General features: G+C 46.1%; 1 non-coding gene across 1 annotated transcript; it reads right to left on the bottom strand.

Moving 5' to 3' along the window:
• Window positions 1-7,078: 7,078 nt before the first annotated feature.
• Window positions 7,079-7,180, bottom strand: LOC143821172 (U6 spliceosomal RNA). The gene has a single exon (XR_013225714.1). It is a non-coding gene; the product is annotated as a U6 spliceosomal RNA (small nuclear RNA).
• Between the last annotated feature and the right edge of the window lie 4,216 nt (window positions 7,181-11,396).

Here is an 11,396-nt window from a genome sequence, read left to right as displayed (position 1 = left end):
AGGAGTTTTTAAAACACACGGCCAGACAAACATCCTAGTCCTAAGTAAGATTTCTCACAAGACAGCTGCAGATGGCTGAGTGCTCTTTGACCAAAGGCCAGGAGGTTTGGGTGGGAGGTGTCTGGTGTATACCTTGAGTAAGCTGAGTTGACCTATATGTGAGGTCAAGCACATTGGTTGTCAACGCATCTCTCTCTCTCTGTGTATGTGTAAAAAATCTTTAAGTATCTCAGGATGGGGGACTTAAAGAGGAAAAAGAGGGGAAGAGGTCAGTACAAGTTGAAATAAAACCTCCTTCCCCGGGCAACAAAGCTGTTGTTTCTTTGAACCAGACTCATTTGGATTAATCGTTTACATATATCTTCTGGAGACTGGCTTGTTGATGGGTTACAGTTGTAATCTGCCATTGGTTTATGGGGCTCAGAGCTGTCTTTTAGTCTCAAAACAACCCTGTGAGGTATGCTAAGCAGGGAGCCCACCACTCGCTCAAGCCCATCTTGTAAGATAGTAGTTCTCAGCCTGGGGGTCGGGACACAGGGAAGTCACAGGGACAAACAGCTTGGCTGGGGGGGGGTGCCATCCACACAACAGCCTTGTGGGGTAGATCGAGCATCTGTCTGGAGCAGCAGAAAAGAGCGAAATCATCATGGTGGGACAAAAGGCAGAACTGAACTGAGAAACCCCAGGGAAAAAAACAGTTTATATACAATCATGAACAATGGATCTTCAGCCATTGGTCAGTTTTGGTTTAATTTCTGCGAAAGAACACTTGCATAATTTTACGGTTGGGGGTCGCCACAACATGAGGAACCGTATTAAAGGGTCACGGCATTAGGAAGGTTGAGAACCACTGTTGTAAGATGAACGCTTGCGGGTGAAATCAGAGCCCAGCTGCGTCACGGCTGAAAAGAAGCAATTTGATCCCTGCGGCAGCGTAGAGGGATATCCGTAGACACCCTCCATGTGGTATGTAGCCTTTCTGTGATGTTTCCGTCTTGCAAGAAGGCAATACACTAGCTGTCGTCACCAGCAGCGTTCAATGGTTCACGAGTCTGGTCAGGTGCACATGACCTGGCGTCTGTTCGGCGTATCATGTGGCTTGACCCCGAGTTCTCAGACCCGACTCTTTGTTCCTGCAGCTACACAGCAGTTAAGTAGGGTTGCCAACTCTCACCTGGAAATGTGGAGCTGGAGTCTGGGGAAAGTGAGGCTGGGGGAGGGGAGGCACCTCACTATCTGAAGGGGTCTCGAAGCAGCTTACAATCCCTTTCCCTTCCTCTCCCCACAACAGACACCCTGTGAGGAAGGTGGGGCTGAGAGAGCTCCGGCAGGACTGTTCTGTGAGAACAGCACTATCAGGACTGTGACTAGCCCAAAGTCACCCAGCTGGCTGCACATGGAGGAGGAGTGGGGAATCAAACCTGGCTCACCGGCTTAGAAACCGCTGCTCTCCACCACTGCACCAAAGAGAGGGGAAACAGGGCTCCACCAGGCTCAGGTTTGGCTTGTGTGAAAAGCAGGATGCACCCTGCTGTTGGGAGGAAGGAGGTGGGAGCAAACTGCCAGGCAACCGTGAATGGACTGCTTGGCCATCCATCCAAAAATCAGATCATGACAGGATGTGAGTGAAAGTGCCTGTTTGAGCTTCCTTAATCTCACCCCTCTCTCTCTCCCTTAAAGCAAGCTGCAAACGGTTTTTGTTGGAACTCTTTTGGGAGTGCCTTGCCAAAACTTGGCTCTCGGGAGGTGCTTCCGCAGGACTTCCAGTGGCTGGAAATTGGGAGTTCCGTGCCCTACATGAGGCTCTGCCCTTCTTCCCAGCTGGCAAAAGTCGCCTTATGTGAGCAGGCAAATGTTGCCAGATACACACACAAGTTGCAAGGTTCCGTTTTTCATTGGGAAGAATTCTGATTTATTTTTAAAGTGTACATAATTTGTTGGGCTTGCTTGAGTGAATGCACATCCCTGACCACACTGACCACTGTGTCATAGTGGATTCATCCTTGCTCCTTGGGAACAAACCTTCAAGGGTATAAAAGCACATCATGAACATCACAAGGCAGAAAGGTCATTGATCTGCATTAGTGTATGAATCAGCTGCTTCTGGCTGAATTTGGGGGGGGAAACTCTTTGGGGAGGGAGCAGAATATTACATCTTTTCTGTTAATAGCTGGGTCAAATTTACAAAGGGAATAAAATCACTTCTCCCTCATAGGGGTGCCAGGTCCCCTCCGGCCACTGGCAGAAGGTAGGAGGAGTAGGGTTGCCAGCTCAACATTTGGGGGTGAAGCCCAGGGAGGACAGGAAACTCAGTGGGGAGAAATGCTATGGAGTCCCCTCTCCAAAGAACTGATCTCTGTAGTCTGAAGATCAACTGTAATTCTGGCTGGCATCCTTACCCCAACCCCCCACAGGGATAATTTGGTCTGTTGCAAATTTATCGTGCAGTGTTTTGCTGCAAGGGGCAGCTCAGTAAAAGCCACCACGTTTAAGTCTCCTGCTGCCACAATCCAACAGTAGATTTATTCAGGAGGCTAGGGTGGCAGAGACCTCCCCCTGGTGACTTGACACAGGTCCCGAGTCTTGCGTTGTGCTTCAGTTCATGCCATGCAGCTCCGAGTGCTCAGTCAGCATGCGTCAGCCAGGGCTATGGTTCTTGGGGTGCAAAATGCAGCAGCTGCTTCTCCTGGGTTTCAATGAGAGGTGGAGCTTGTGCTGCCTCCCTTCTCTTAATTTGTCAGCCTCACGTAGAAATTGGCTCATAGCTTCTAGTGAAGATAGACTTTGCTAGACATCCAGCGTGAGAGAGGAGCCCTCCCCCCCTCCAGGCACAAGTGGCATTTTATGGCCTCTTCCTTGAAAGGCAAGAGGCCGGCCTGCTTCCCCGTTTGCTGAGGATGGGAGAACAAAAGAGAGAGGAGATATGCTCTGCTCTTCTCTGCTCTGCTCTGCTCTGTCTGCTGGGCATGCTGCAGTGTGCGTTTATTTTCCTTACAACCCTAGCCGGGCTTCTAGCCTTATGTTTCCTATACACAATGCGCAGAACATGTGCTTCTCATCTTTATGACAATTCAGCACAAGGCAGGGAAGAATTATAAACATAACTATCACAAGACAGTCCTCCGTGTTCTCACTTTTCAAAGCAAGAGAGCCAGCAGACAGATTGCATTTCAGACTGGAGAACATAGAAAACAGACCGGGAGACCCCCCCCCCCCTGGATGTTTGTCCCTGCAGCTGGGGGGAGGGAGAGAACTGACGAAGGGCAGAATTAACAGCTGGCAACATTATTAACAACCCACATCTGATATTGCGGTTGACTTTCGTGAGTCGCCTTGAAATTCTTATTTTGGAAGGTGGGAATTTAACATTTGCATAGACAAATCAACTAGGATCTGGAAGACCCAGGTTCGAATCCCCACTCTCTTGTAGAAGCTCACAGGGCGACCTTGGGCCATTCCCACTCTAAACCTAGTCTACCTCACAGGGTTGTTGTGAGGATAAAATAAGAGGAAGGGATGACATCAGCCCCTTTGGTCTCCATTGGGGAGAACGACTGAGGTAAATACATGAGCAAATCAATCATGATTCTCCCTAGAACTCTTGGCAAGAGTCTGCCTGAAGTAATCGCAAAATACAAGAACAAATTTGGTCTACTCAACTATCCTTTAATATTATGTTAATGCATATCAATCCATGTTTGCAGAACAGCCTCCTGGAAGTTCCAGCGTGGTACAATTCTTCGAGTGGCTGGACCCGAACCTGAGAAACCCAGGTTCAAATCCCCATTCTGCCACGAAGCTCATTGGGTAATGCCAGGCAAGTCACTCTCTCAGACTGATCTACCTCACAGGGTTATTGTGAAGATAAACAGGGGAAGGGGAGATATATGTATGCCAGCCAGAGTTCCTTGAAGGAAGAGTACTTAACTAAACAAATAAGAACATCAGAAGCGACTAGCTCTACCCATTCCAACGACCTAGCAATCCCTGACCTCAAAGAAATCCGCATGGCTTCAACACCAGCCGGAGCCTTCTCCTCCGCAGCCCCAACCAGGTGGAATGAGCTCCCCAACTAGATCAAGGCCCTATCAGAGCTCAAACAGTTCTGCAGGGCCTGCAAAATGGAGCTCTTCCACCAGGCTTTTGGATAAGACCGGCGACGAGGACCCCCAAATCCGACCCAACCGCCAGGAAACTGCAACATCGACCCTCCAAATGTCCCTCTCAACTGTTATGCCATTCTTTGTGATCTGTTAAATGTTATATATTAGTTAATTCTCCTTGTTTCAAATAGTTGCAAATGTTAAAGTGTATTTTCCAGTTTCTATGTTCTATGTGCACAGCCCCAAGACGTCAGATGAGGGGCGGTATATAAGCGGAATGAATTAAATAAATAGATAAATAAGAACCCTGCGGGATCTGGCCAATGGTTGATCTAGTCCAGTATGCTGACTCGCACAGTGGACAACCAGCGCCTCTGCAGGGCCAACAGCAGAGCAGGGAGGCTGTGTGTGTGTGTGGGGGGGGTCCCCTGATCTTGTCTCCCGGCTCTGGGATTCAGAGGTTTACTCCCTCTGAATGGGGAGAGTTCCCGTCAGGCGCTGTGGCTAGTAGGCCCTGATAGACTTGTCCTCCATGTGTCTACCTAATCCCCTTTTAAAGCTGTTTATTTGTGTGGCCATCCCTACATCCTCTGGCAGCGAATCCCACGTTTTAATCACTCTCTGTGTCAAGAAGCATTTCCTACTGTCTGTCCTGAACTTACTACTTATCAGCTTCATGGATGCCCTCCTGTTCTAGCATTTTGGCAGCGGGAGAAGAACTTCTGTTTGTCACCTCTCCCCTTGCCATGAACAATTTTGTAAGCTTTGATCATGCCTCCCCCTTAGTTGTCTCTTTTCTAAACTGAAAAGTCCCAGATTCTTCAGCCTTGCCTGATAGGGAGGGTGCACCAGCCCCCTAATTGTCTTGGTCACCCTCTTCTGTACTTTTTCTGGCTCTGCAATGTCTTTTTTGAGAGGATGTGTCAGCAGCCTTCCAAACAAGGCCGCACCATAGATCTATACAGGAGCATATTATTATGTTGACTGTTATATTTTCAATCCCTTCCCTGATATTCTCTAACATGGAGTGTGGATGTGGCTCACCAGAGGTTTATGGACAACAAGCACTTGCAACCAGACGCAAGGTCACCAGGACACACAGCACGCACAAGGGCTCTTTGGCCCACAATGACCTCTGGAGAAAACGGCCACAGTTCCTGCCCCTTTGAGGCATTTTAAGGAGGCATTTACACATTGCTGAAAAGAAGCTGGCTGTCATGCAATGAAGTGGCATTTGCCAGCCAGTCACAGCCGACTAATGGTGAACCTGTAGAAAGCCAGTTTGGTGTAGTGGTTAGGAGTGCAGACTTCTAATCTGGCAAGGTGGGTGTGATTCCCCGTTCCCCCAAATGCAACCAGCTGGGTGACGCTGGGCTTGCCATGGCACTGATAAAACTGTTTTGAGTGAGCAGTGATATCAGGGCTCACCTACCTCACAGGGTGTCTGTAGTGGGGAGAGGAAAAGGAAGGCAACTGTAAGCCACTTTGAGACTCCTTTGGGTAGAGAAAAGCAGCATATAAGAACCAACTCTTCTTCTTCTAATCTGGTGAGCTGGGTTCGGTTCTCCCTCACATGCAGCCAGCTGGGTGACCTTGGGTTCACTACAGCACTGATAAAGCTGTTCTGACCAAGCAGTAATATCAGGGCTATCTCAGCCTCACCTACCTCACAGGGTTCCACGGGGAGACAAAAGGGAAGTTGACTATAAGCTGCTTTGCGTCTCCTTCAGGTAGAGAAAAGTGGCATATAAGAACCAACTCTTGTTCTTCAGTAATATCGGGTCTTTCAGCCTCACCTACCTCACAGGGTGACTGTTGTGGGGAGAGGAAAGGATTGTAAGCCACGTTGAGACTCCATCGGGTAGAGAAAAGCGACATATAAGAACAAACTCTTGTTCTTGTCCTTGTCCTTCTTGTTCTTGTTCTTCTTCTTGGCAAGAGACGTTCAGAGATGGTGTCCTAGCCTGCCTCTGTATCGTGACCCTGGGCTTCCTTGGTGGGCCCCCATCCAGATACTAAGCTGCTTAACTTCTGATGAGATTGGGCTAGCCTGGGCCATCCGTAGCAGGGCTGAATGTATAGTAAGTTTGTGTGTGTGTGTGTGTCTATTTCAGAGGTTGCCAGCCAGCTACCTCTTTGTCTAATGCAGTTCCTCTTTGCATACTGCAGTCGCGTGTCTGGGACTAGCAGAACTAAAATGGCAGCTTCCCAGAACTTCTGTTTTAGTTTTTCTCTCTGAGTATGTAAAGAATGAATATAAACACTGGTAAATCCAGATTTACAATTCCTATGGGTAAACAGACTGTTTTGAGAAAAGGCATTCTGGTTTGTAGGAGCAAAACTATTAGCAGCTCACAGCTGTATCGGCTGTAATGCTGAAGAAACAGTCTTGTATTCCCTCATCAGGGAAGCTACATATTTGCCAATGCTATTTTACAATAACAAATTCTCACCCGGAGGAAATGTTTTAGGTGCAATTTTTGTCTGTCTGAACTACTTTGCTTCAGTTTCTTTACACAGGTGTGGAGTGTTTCTAATGCTAGAAGGAGTAAAATGTGAAAAAAGAAACCTCAGGAACAATCTGCATTCGGGGTTTTATTTATTTAAACACTTATAGCTCGCTTTTGTTTTTAGTGAGGGTCCAAATCCAAAGCTCACAATATCGTTCTCCCTCCCTTCATTTTATTCTTGCCAAAAAATGTGATTGGCCCAAGGTCACCTTGGCAGAGAAAAGATTCAGACACACATGCCCTGGACCCTAGTCTGACATTCAAAGCAGCATACCTGACTCTTTGTGTGACTGCTCATGTAGATGTCATCAAAAAAGGGCTCCACTAAAATGGATCTATGTATTGGGTTATACATTTCATGGGACAATCACCTCTTATGGTAATTATAAGGTTGAAAACTCTCCTCTACCTTCCCTCAAAGTTTTGTGAGAACTGGATTTAGTATATGTGCTGCCAAAGCGAGCACAAAATATAGAATGCTTCATGAATTTGCGTGCCATCCTTGCGCAGGGGCCATGCTAATCTTCTCTGTATCATTCCAAATTGGATTTATGGAGTCTGAGTTCCGGCCCCCCAAAGAATGCTAGCAGGGGCTCATGAGAATTGTAGTCCATGGACATCTGGAGGCCCACAGGTTGACTACCCCTGGTCTAAACCACATCTGACAATTTCTCTGTCTCTGGTTATTGAGATGCCTTCCTGAAAGTCTCAGTACTGTTGAGCACGTAAGTCTAAGAAGAACAGTCTCAGATAGGTTTGTGATAGATGCTTGTTTCGCTTAATTTTTATGCCTTTGTAAGGGAAAGAACAGCAAATGCGAGCTTGTCCCAAGGCCTCTTCAAAGCCTCACTTTTATTTGTATAAAAGCTGGGCTGCTGTTGCTGAAGACGGGGTCTTTCTGAAAGCTCAAAGGTAACGTGAGCTGGCGGGGCAAGGTAACCCATGACTACCCCCTGAATGTGGAGCAATATTCTTATTAATCTTCCCATTCTTTGTCCTGGGGCCCCTTCGGAAGGTGTCTGGTTTCACAGTGTGGCAGAGCAGTGGAAGCGATAAGCCGGGTGTGTTTCCCAGAGTCATTGCAGAAAAGAAGCAGGCCGGCCCCTGAATCATGTTACAGTAAGAATGGGCACTGTGGGGCATTGTTCCTCCTCTAACGCAGAACCGCTTCCAGGATCACTGCTGCGTCAAAGCCGATATTTGGAATGGCTCATTCTGGACTTTCAAGGCAGAGAGGATGGCTTCTCGACCGGGCTGGCTCATTGTTTACTGTTACGAGCTATTTTATCTCTCTTGATCTCCTATCCTTCACGGCAACTGGTAGGTAGGGGATGCTTTCACTACAGGCTTGGACGGGTTCAACAGCTATTGCCTTTCTTCCCAGGGAACGTTGGGAAACGTCATGGGGTGAGATGTTTAAGATTCTCTCACAGAGAAGGGTAAAATGCTTAAACTACAGTTCCCATGATTCTTTGGGGGCAAGCCATGAAATAGGGTTGCCAGTTCTGGGCAGGGGAATTCTTGGAGATTTGAGGGCAGAAGCTGGAGAGCACAGGATTTGGGAAGGGAGTTCAGCAGAAATGTGATGCCACACAACAAAGTTGCTATTTTCTTTGGTGGAATTGATCTCTGCAGTCTGGGTGTCAGCCACTATTCGGAGAGACAAACCCCACCTGGAAGCTGGCAACCACCCCACCATGAAAGGCTACAAAACGAATCTAAGTGTGTATTAGAAACATGAAACGGATGCGACATTTCACACGTCACTACTTTGTAAAACAGTGTGACAATCTGAATCTCCAAATTTTGTTTCTAGAATACATCGTGCAGACAAAAATTGTGGGCATCAAAGAAGTCCAGAAGATTGTTGATTAGGATGTCTCTGTGTCCTGCTGATTTAAAACAAACAATCTGTTTGAAATTTGGGGTATCTTTTGTAAGAATTCCACTGAGATCCAAGATCATAGATGGGTAAATCCATCAAAGGTGTCTTGAAAGTTTGCTGTGATGCATTTGCAACTGGTTCTGTGCTCTTCCTAGATATACTTCCCCAGAATCTTCACACTTCATTCATTCATTCATTCATTCATTCATTCATTCATTCATTCATTCATTCATTCATTCATTCACCACCCTCCCCGAAGGCTCAGGGTGGTTTACATGAAACGGGAACAATACAATTAACTCAGTTTATAGTAATGTGGTAACATCAGTAACAATAACAATATAATGATAATAATAAACATTGCAGAATGGTAGAATACTAGAAACATTGATTAACTTGTACTGAGGCCCAGTGGTTTGGGCGGATATGTCATGATTGTCGTAGGAGGGAGGCTTGGGGGGCCAATGGGAAGTGGTGGTTTAGGTCGACCTCAACAAAATGCCGGGTGGAGGAGCTCCCTTTTGCAGGCCCTGCGGAACTGTTCAAGTTCTGTCAGGGCCCTGATGTCCTCCGGGAGCTGGTTCTACCAGATGGGGGCCAGGATGGAGAAATATCTGGCTTTGGTTGAGGTCACGTGGGCTTCCTTGGGGTCAGGGACTACCAGGAGGTTGGAGGTGGTAGAGCACAAGGCTCTTTGGGGGGTGTAGGCAGAGAGGCGATCTCTTAGGTATACTGGATATACACATAAGAATGGTGGCCTGCTGCGTGGCCTTCCCTACCGTGTTAGTCTGTGTTGGATCATTTAATCCTATACCATTTCTCAGCAGAGCTCCAGGAGTTTTACCGTCAACCAAGGATCCCACCCCCTTACATTGGATGGAGTTGCCATCAGCCGGAAAAATCTTCTTCAGCCTAAGCAGGGTGGCCAGCAGGCCTAGAGAAAAATGTCCCATCCCTTAATCTGCAGAAATGGGAAGCTGAAGCTTTTAAAATAAATATATATTTTTATTTTAAGAAAAAAGATAGAAATATAAGAGGGATACAAAAGGGAAAAAGGGTTACATAGAAGAAGAAGAAGAAGAAGAAGAAGAAGAAGAAGAAGAAGAAGAAGAAGAAGAAGAAGAAGAGTTGGTTCTTATATGCTTCTTTTCTCTACCCGAAGGAGTCTCTCAAAGTGGCTTAGTCGTCTTCCCTTTCCTGTCCCCACAACAGACACCCTGTGGGGTGAGTGAGGCTGAGAGAGCCCTGATATTACTGCTTGGTCAGAACAGCTTTATCAGTGCCGTGGCGAGCCCAAGGTCACCCAGCTGGCTGCATGTGGGGGAGCGCAGAATCGAACCTGGCATGCCAGATTAGAAGTCCGCACTCCTAACCACTACACCAAACACGGTGCCTTATTCAAACATTACAGTACATTGTATATTAAAACAAGCAAGCAAAACATTTCTCCCCAACGTCCTCCTCTTCATAATCTTTACAATAGACCTTGCATCAGCTATTCTGACTTTTAAACATTAGAGCTAGTCTATTTTACCACCATAATATTAATTTTCTTCATTACTGCAAGTCCCGTATTCCATACCTCATCTCCTCTACCTGGCCACTACAGCATATTAACTAGTACCACTAATATATTAAATCCCTCCAAAGCCATTCCATACCTCGCAATAAAAAAAGTAAAATCGATAATTAAAACTTTATTATTCAAAATCCAATTATACATTAATATCCAAATTTTATTCTGGTTCTGCTTTGACGCCGTAATACATTTTCTGTATATTTATATACTATTTAAAATTGCTTCTCATTTTCAATTTGCCTTTTTGTGTGTGATAAACTCTCCATCCCTCCTCCAATTTCAAAATGGATTTATTTTTCAGATAAGATGTGAATTTTGCCTTTACTGCATAGTTGGCCAGAAGCTAAAGTGTTTAACGGCAGGGAGGTAAATAATATCACCTGATAATTAATATTCCCTTAGACTGCTATTAAAGGACTAGCATATTTTCCTCTGGACCAGTTAGTCCTGAGCTTAAGGCAGGATATCAGCCAAGCATTTTTTTTAACCATAAAAAAAAAGATAGCTCAGATATTAAGCCTGCTCTAGTGGAGGCAAAATAAAGTGTTTTTAACGTTGAATTGTCATTTGCAAGTGATGAACCCATGATGTAAGAATTCCACCGTGACCCAGTTGAATACCCCACAATATATTCTGGAAGACTTGCAAAGGGGCAACCCACCGTTCTGTGCAAATATAGTAAAGCACGCACACAACCCACTAGCCATGATTAACAGCCTCCAGGCTAAAGCGTCCAGCCGTGCAATGCACTAGTCCTGAGCCCTCGTAACCTCCTGGAATGAGTGTTTGAACCACTACTAAGCTAATGACGATAAATAAACCATGTTTGATTTCTGGATTTTGACTGTGCTCAGCTGCCTTTTGTTGACTTCTGTATCTGGGATGCATATGAGTGCGTGGTGGTGGTGGGGAAGCAACACAGACCTGTCAACTGTGAAATACAAGCAAGCTTGAAAATTAAAATATGCAAATCTAAAATGATATGCAAATCTACAGGGTTAGAAACACAAAGGGCAGAGTGGGCTACACGATGGTCGGGACGCTACGGAAGGAGAGAGCCGCTCGGCGGTAGTTATTCCTGTCAGCGGAGAATCGAGTCACGTTGAATAGATTCCTGAATATATATTCCCACCACACGCTATTTGATTTTACTAATGAATTCAGGGATTGAATCCTAATATGCTTCACCCCCGTATTCAGGAGAGCTTTATTACTTCTGTTACGCTGTGACATCGCTTCGTCATTAGAATTGCCAAGCTTTTGTGATAAGGCGTCTCTTGGAATCGTAATGAAAAGGTGGGCCTGTTTGGTTCGCCTCC

This window comes from Paroedura picta, chromosome 11 (assembly GCF_049243985.1).
Source record: "Paroedura picta isolate Pp20150507F chromosome 11, Ppicta_v3.0, whole genome shotgun sequence".
Lineage (NCBI taxonomy): Eukaryota > Metazoa > Chordata > Lepidosauria > Squamata > Gekkonidae > Paroedura > Paroedura picta.
Note: the sequence above shows the minus strand (reverse complement) of the source record. Positions and strands in the feature narration are given on the sequence as shown.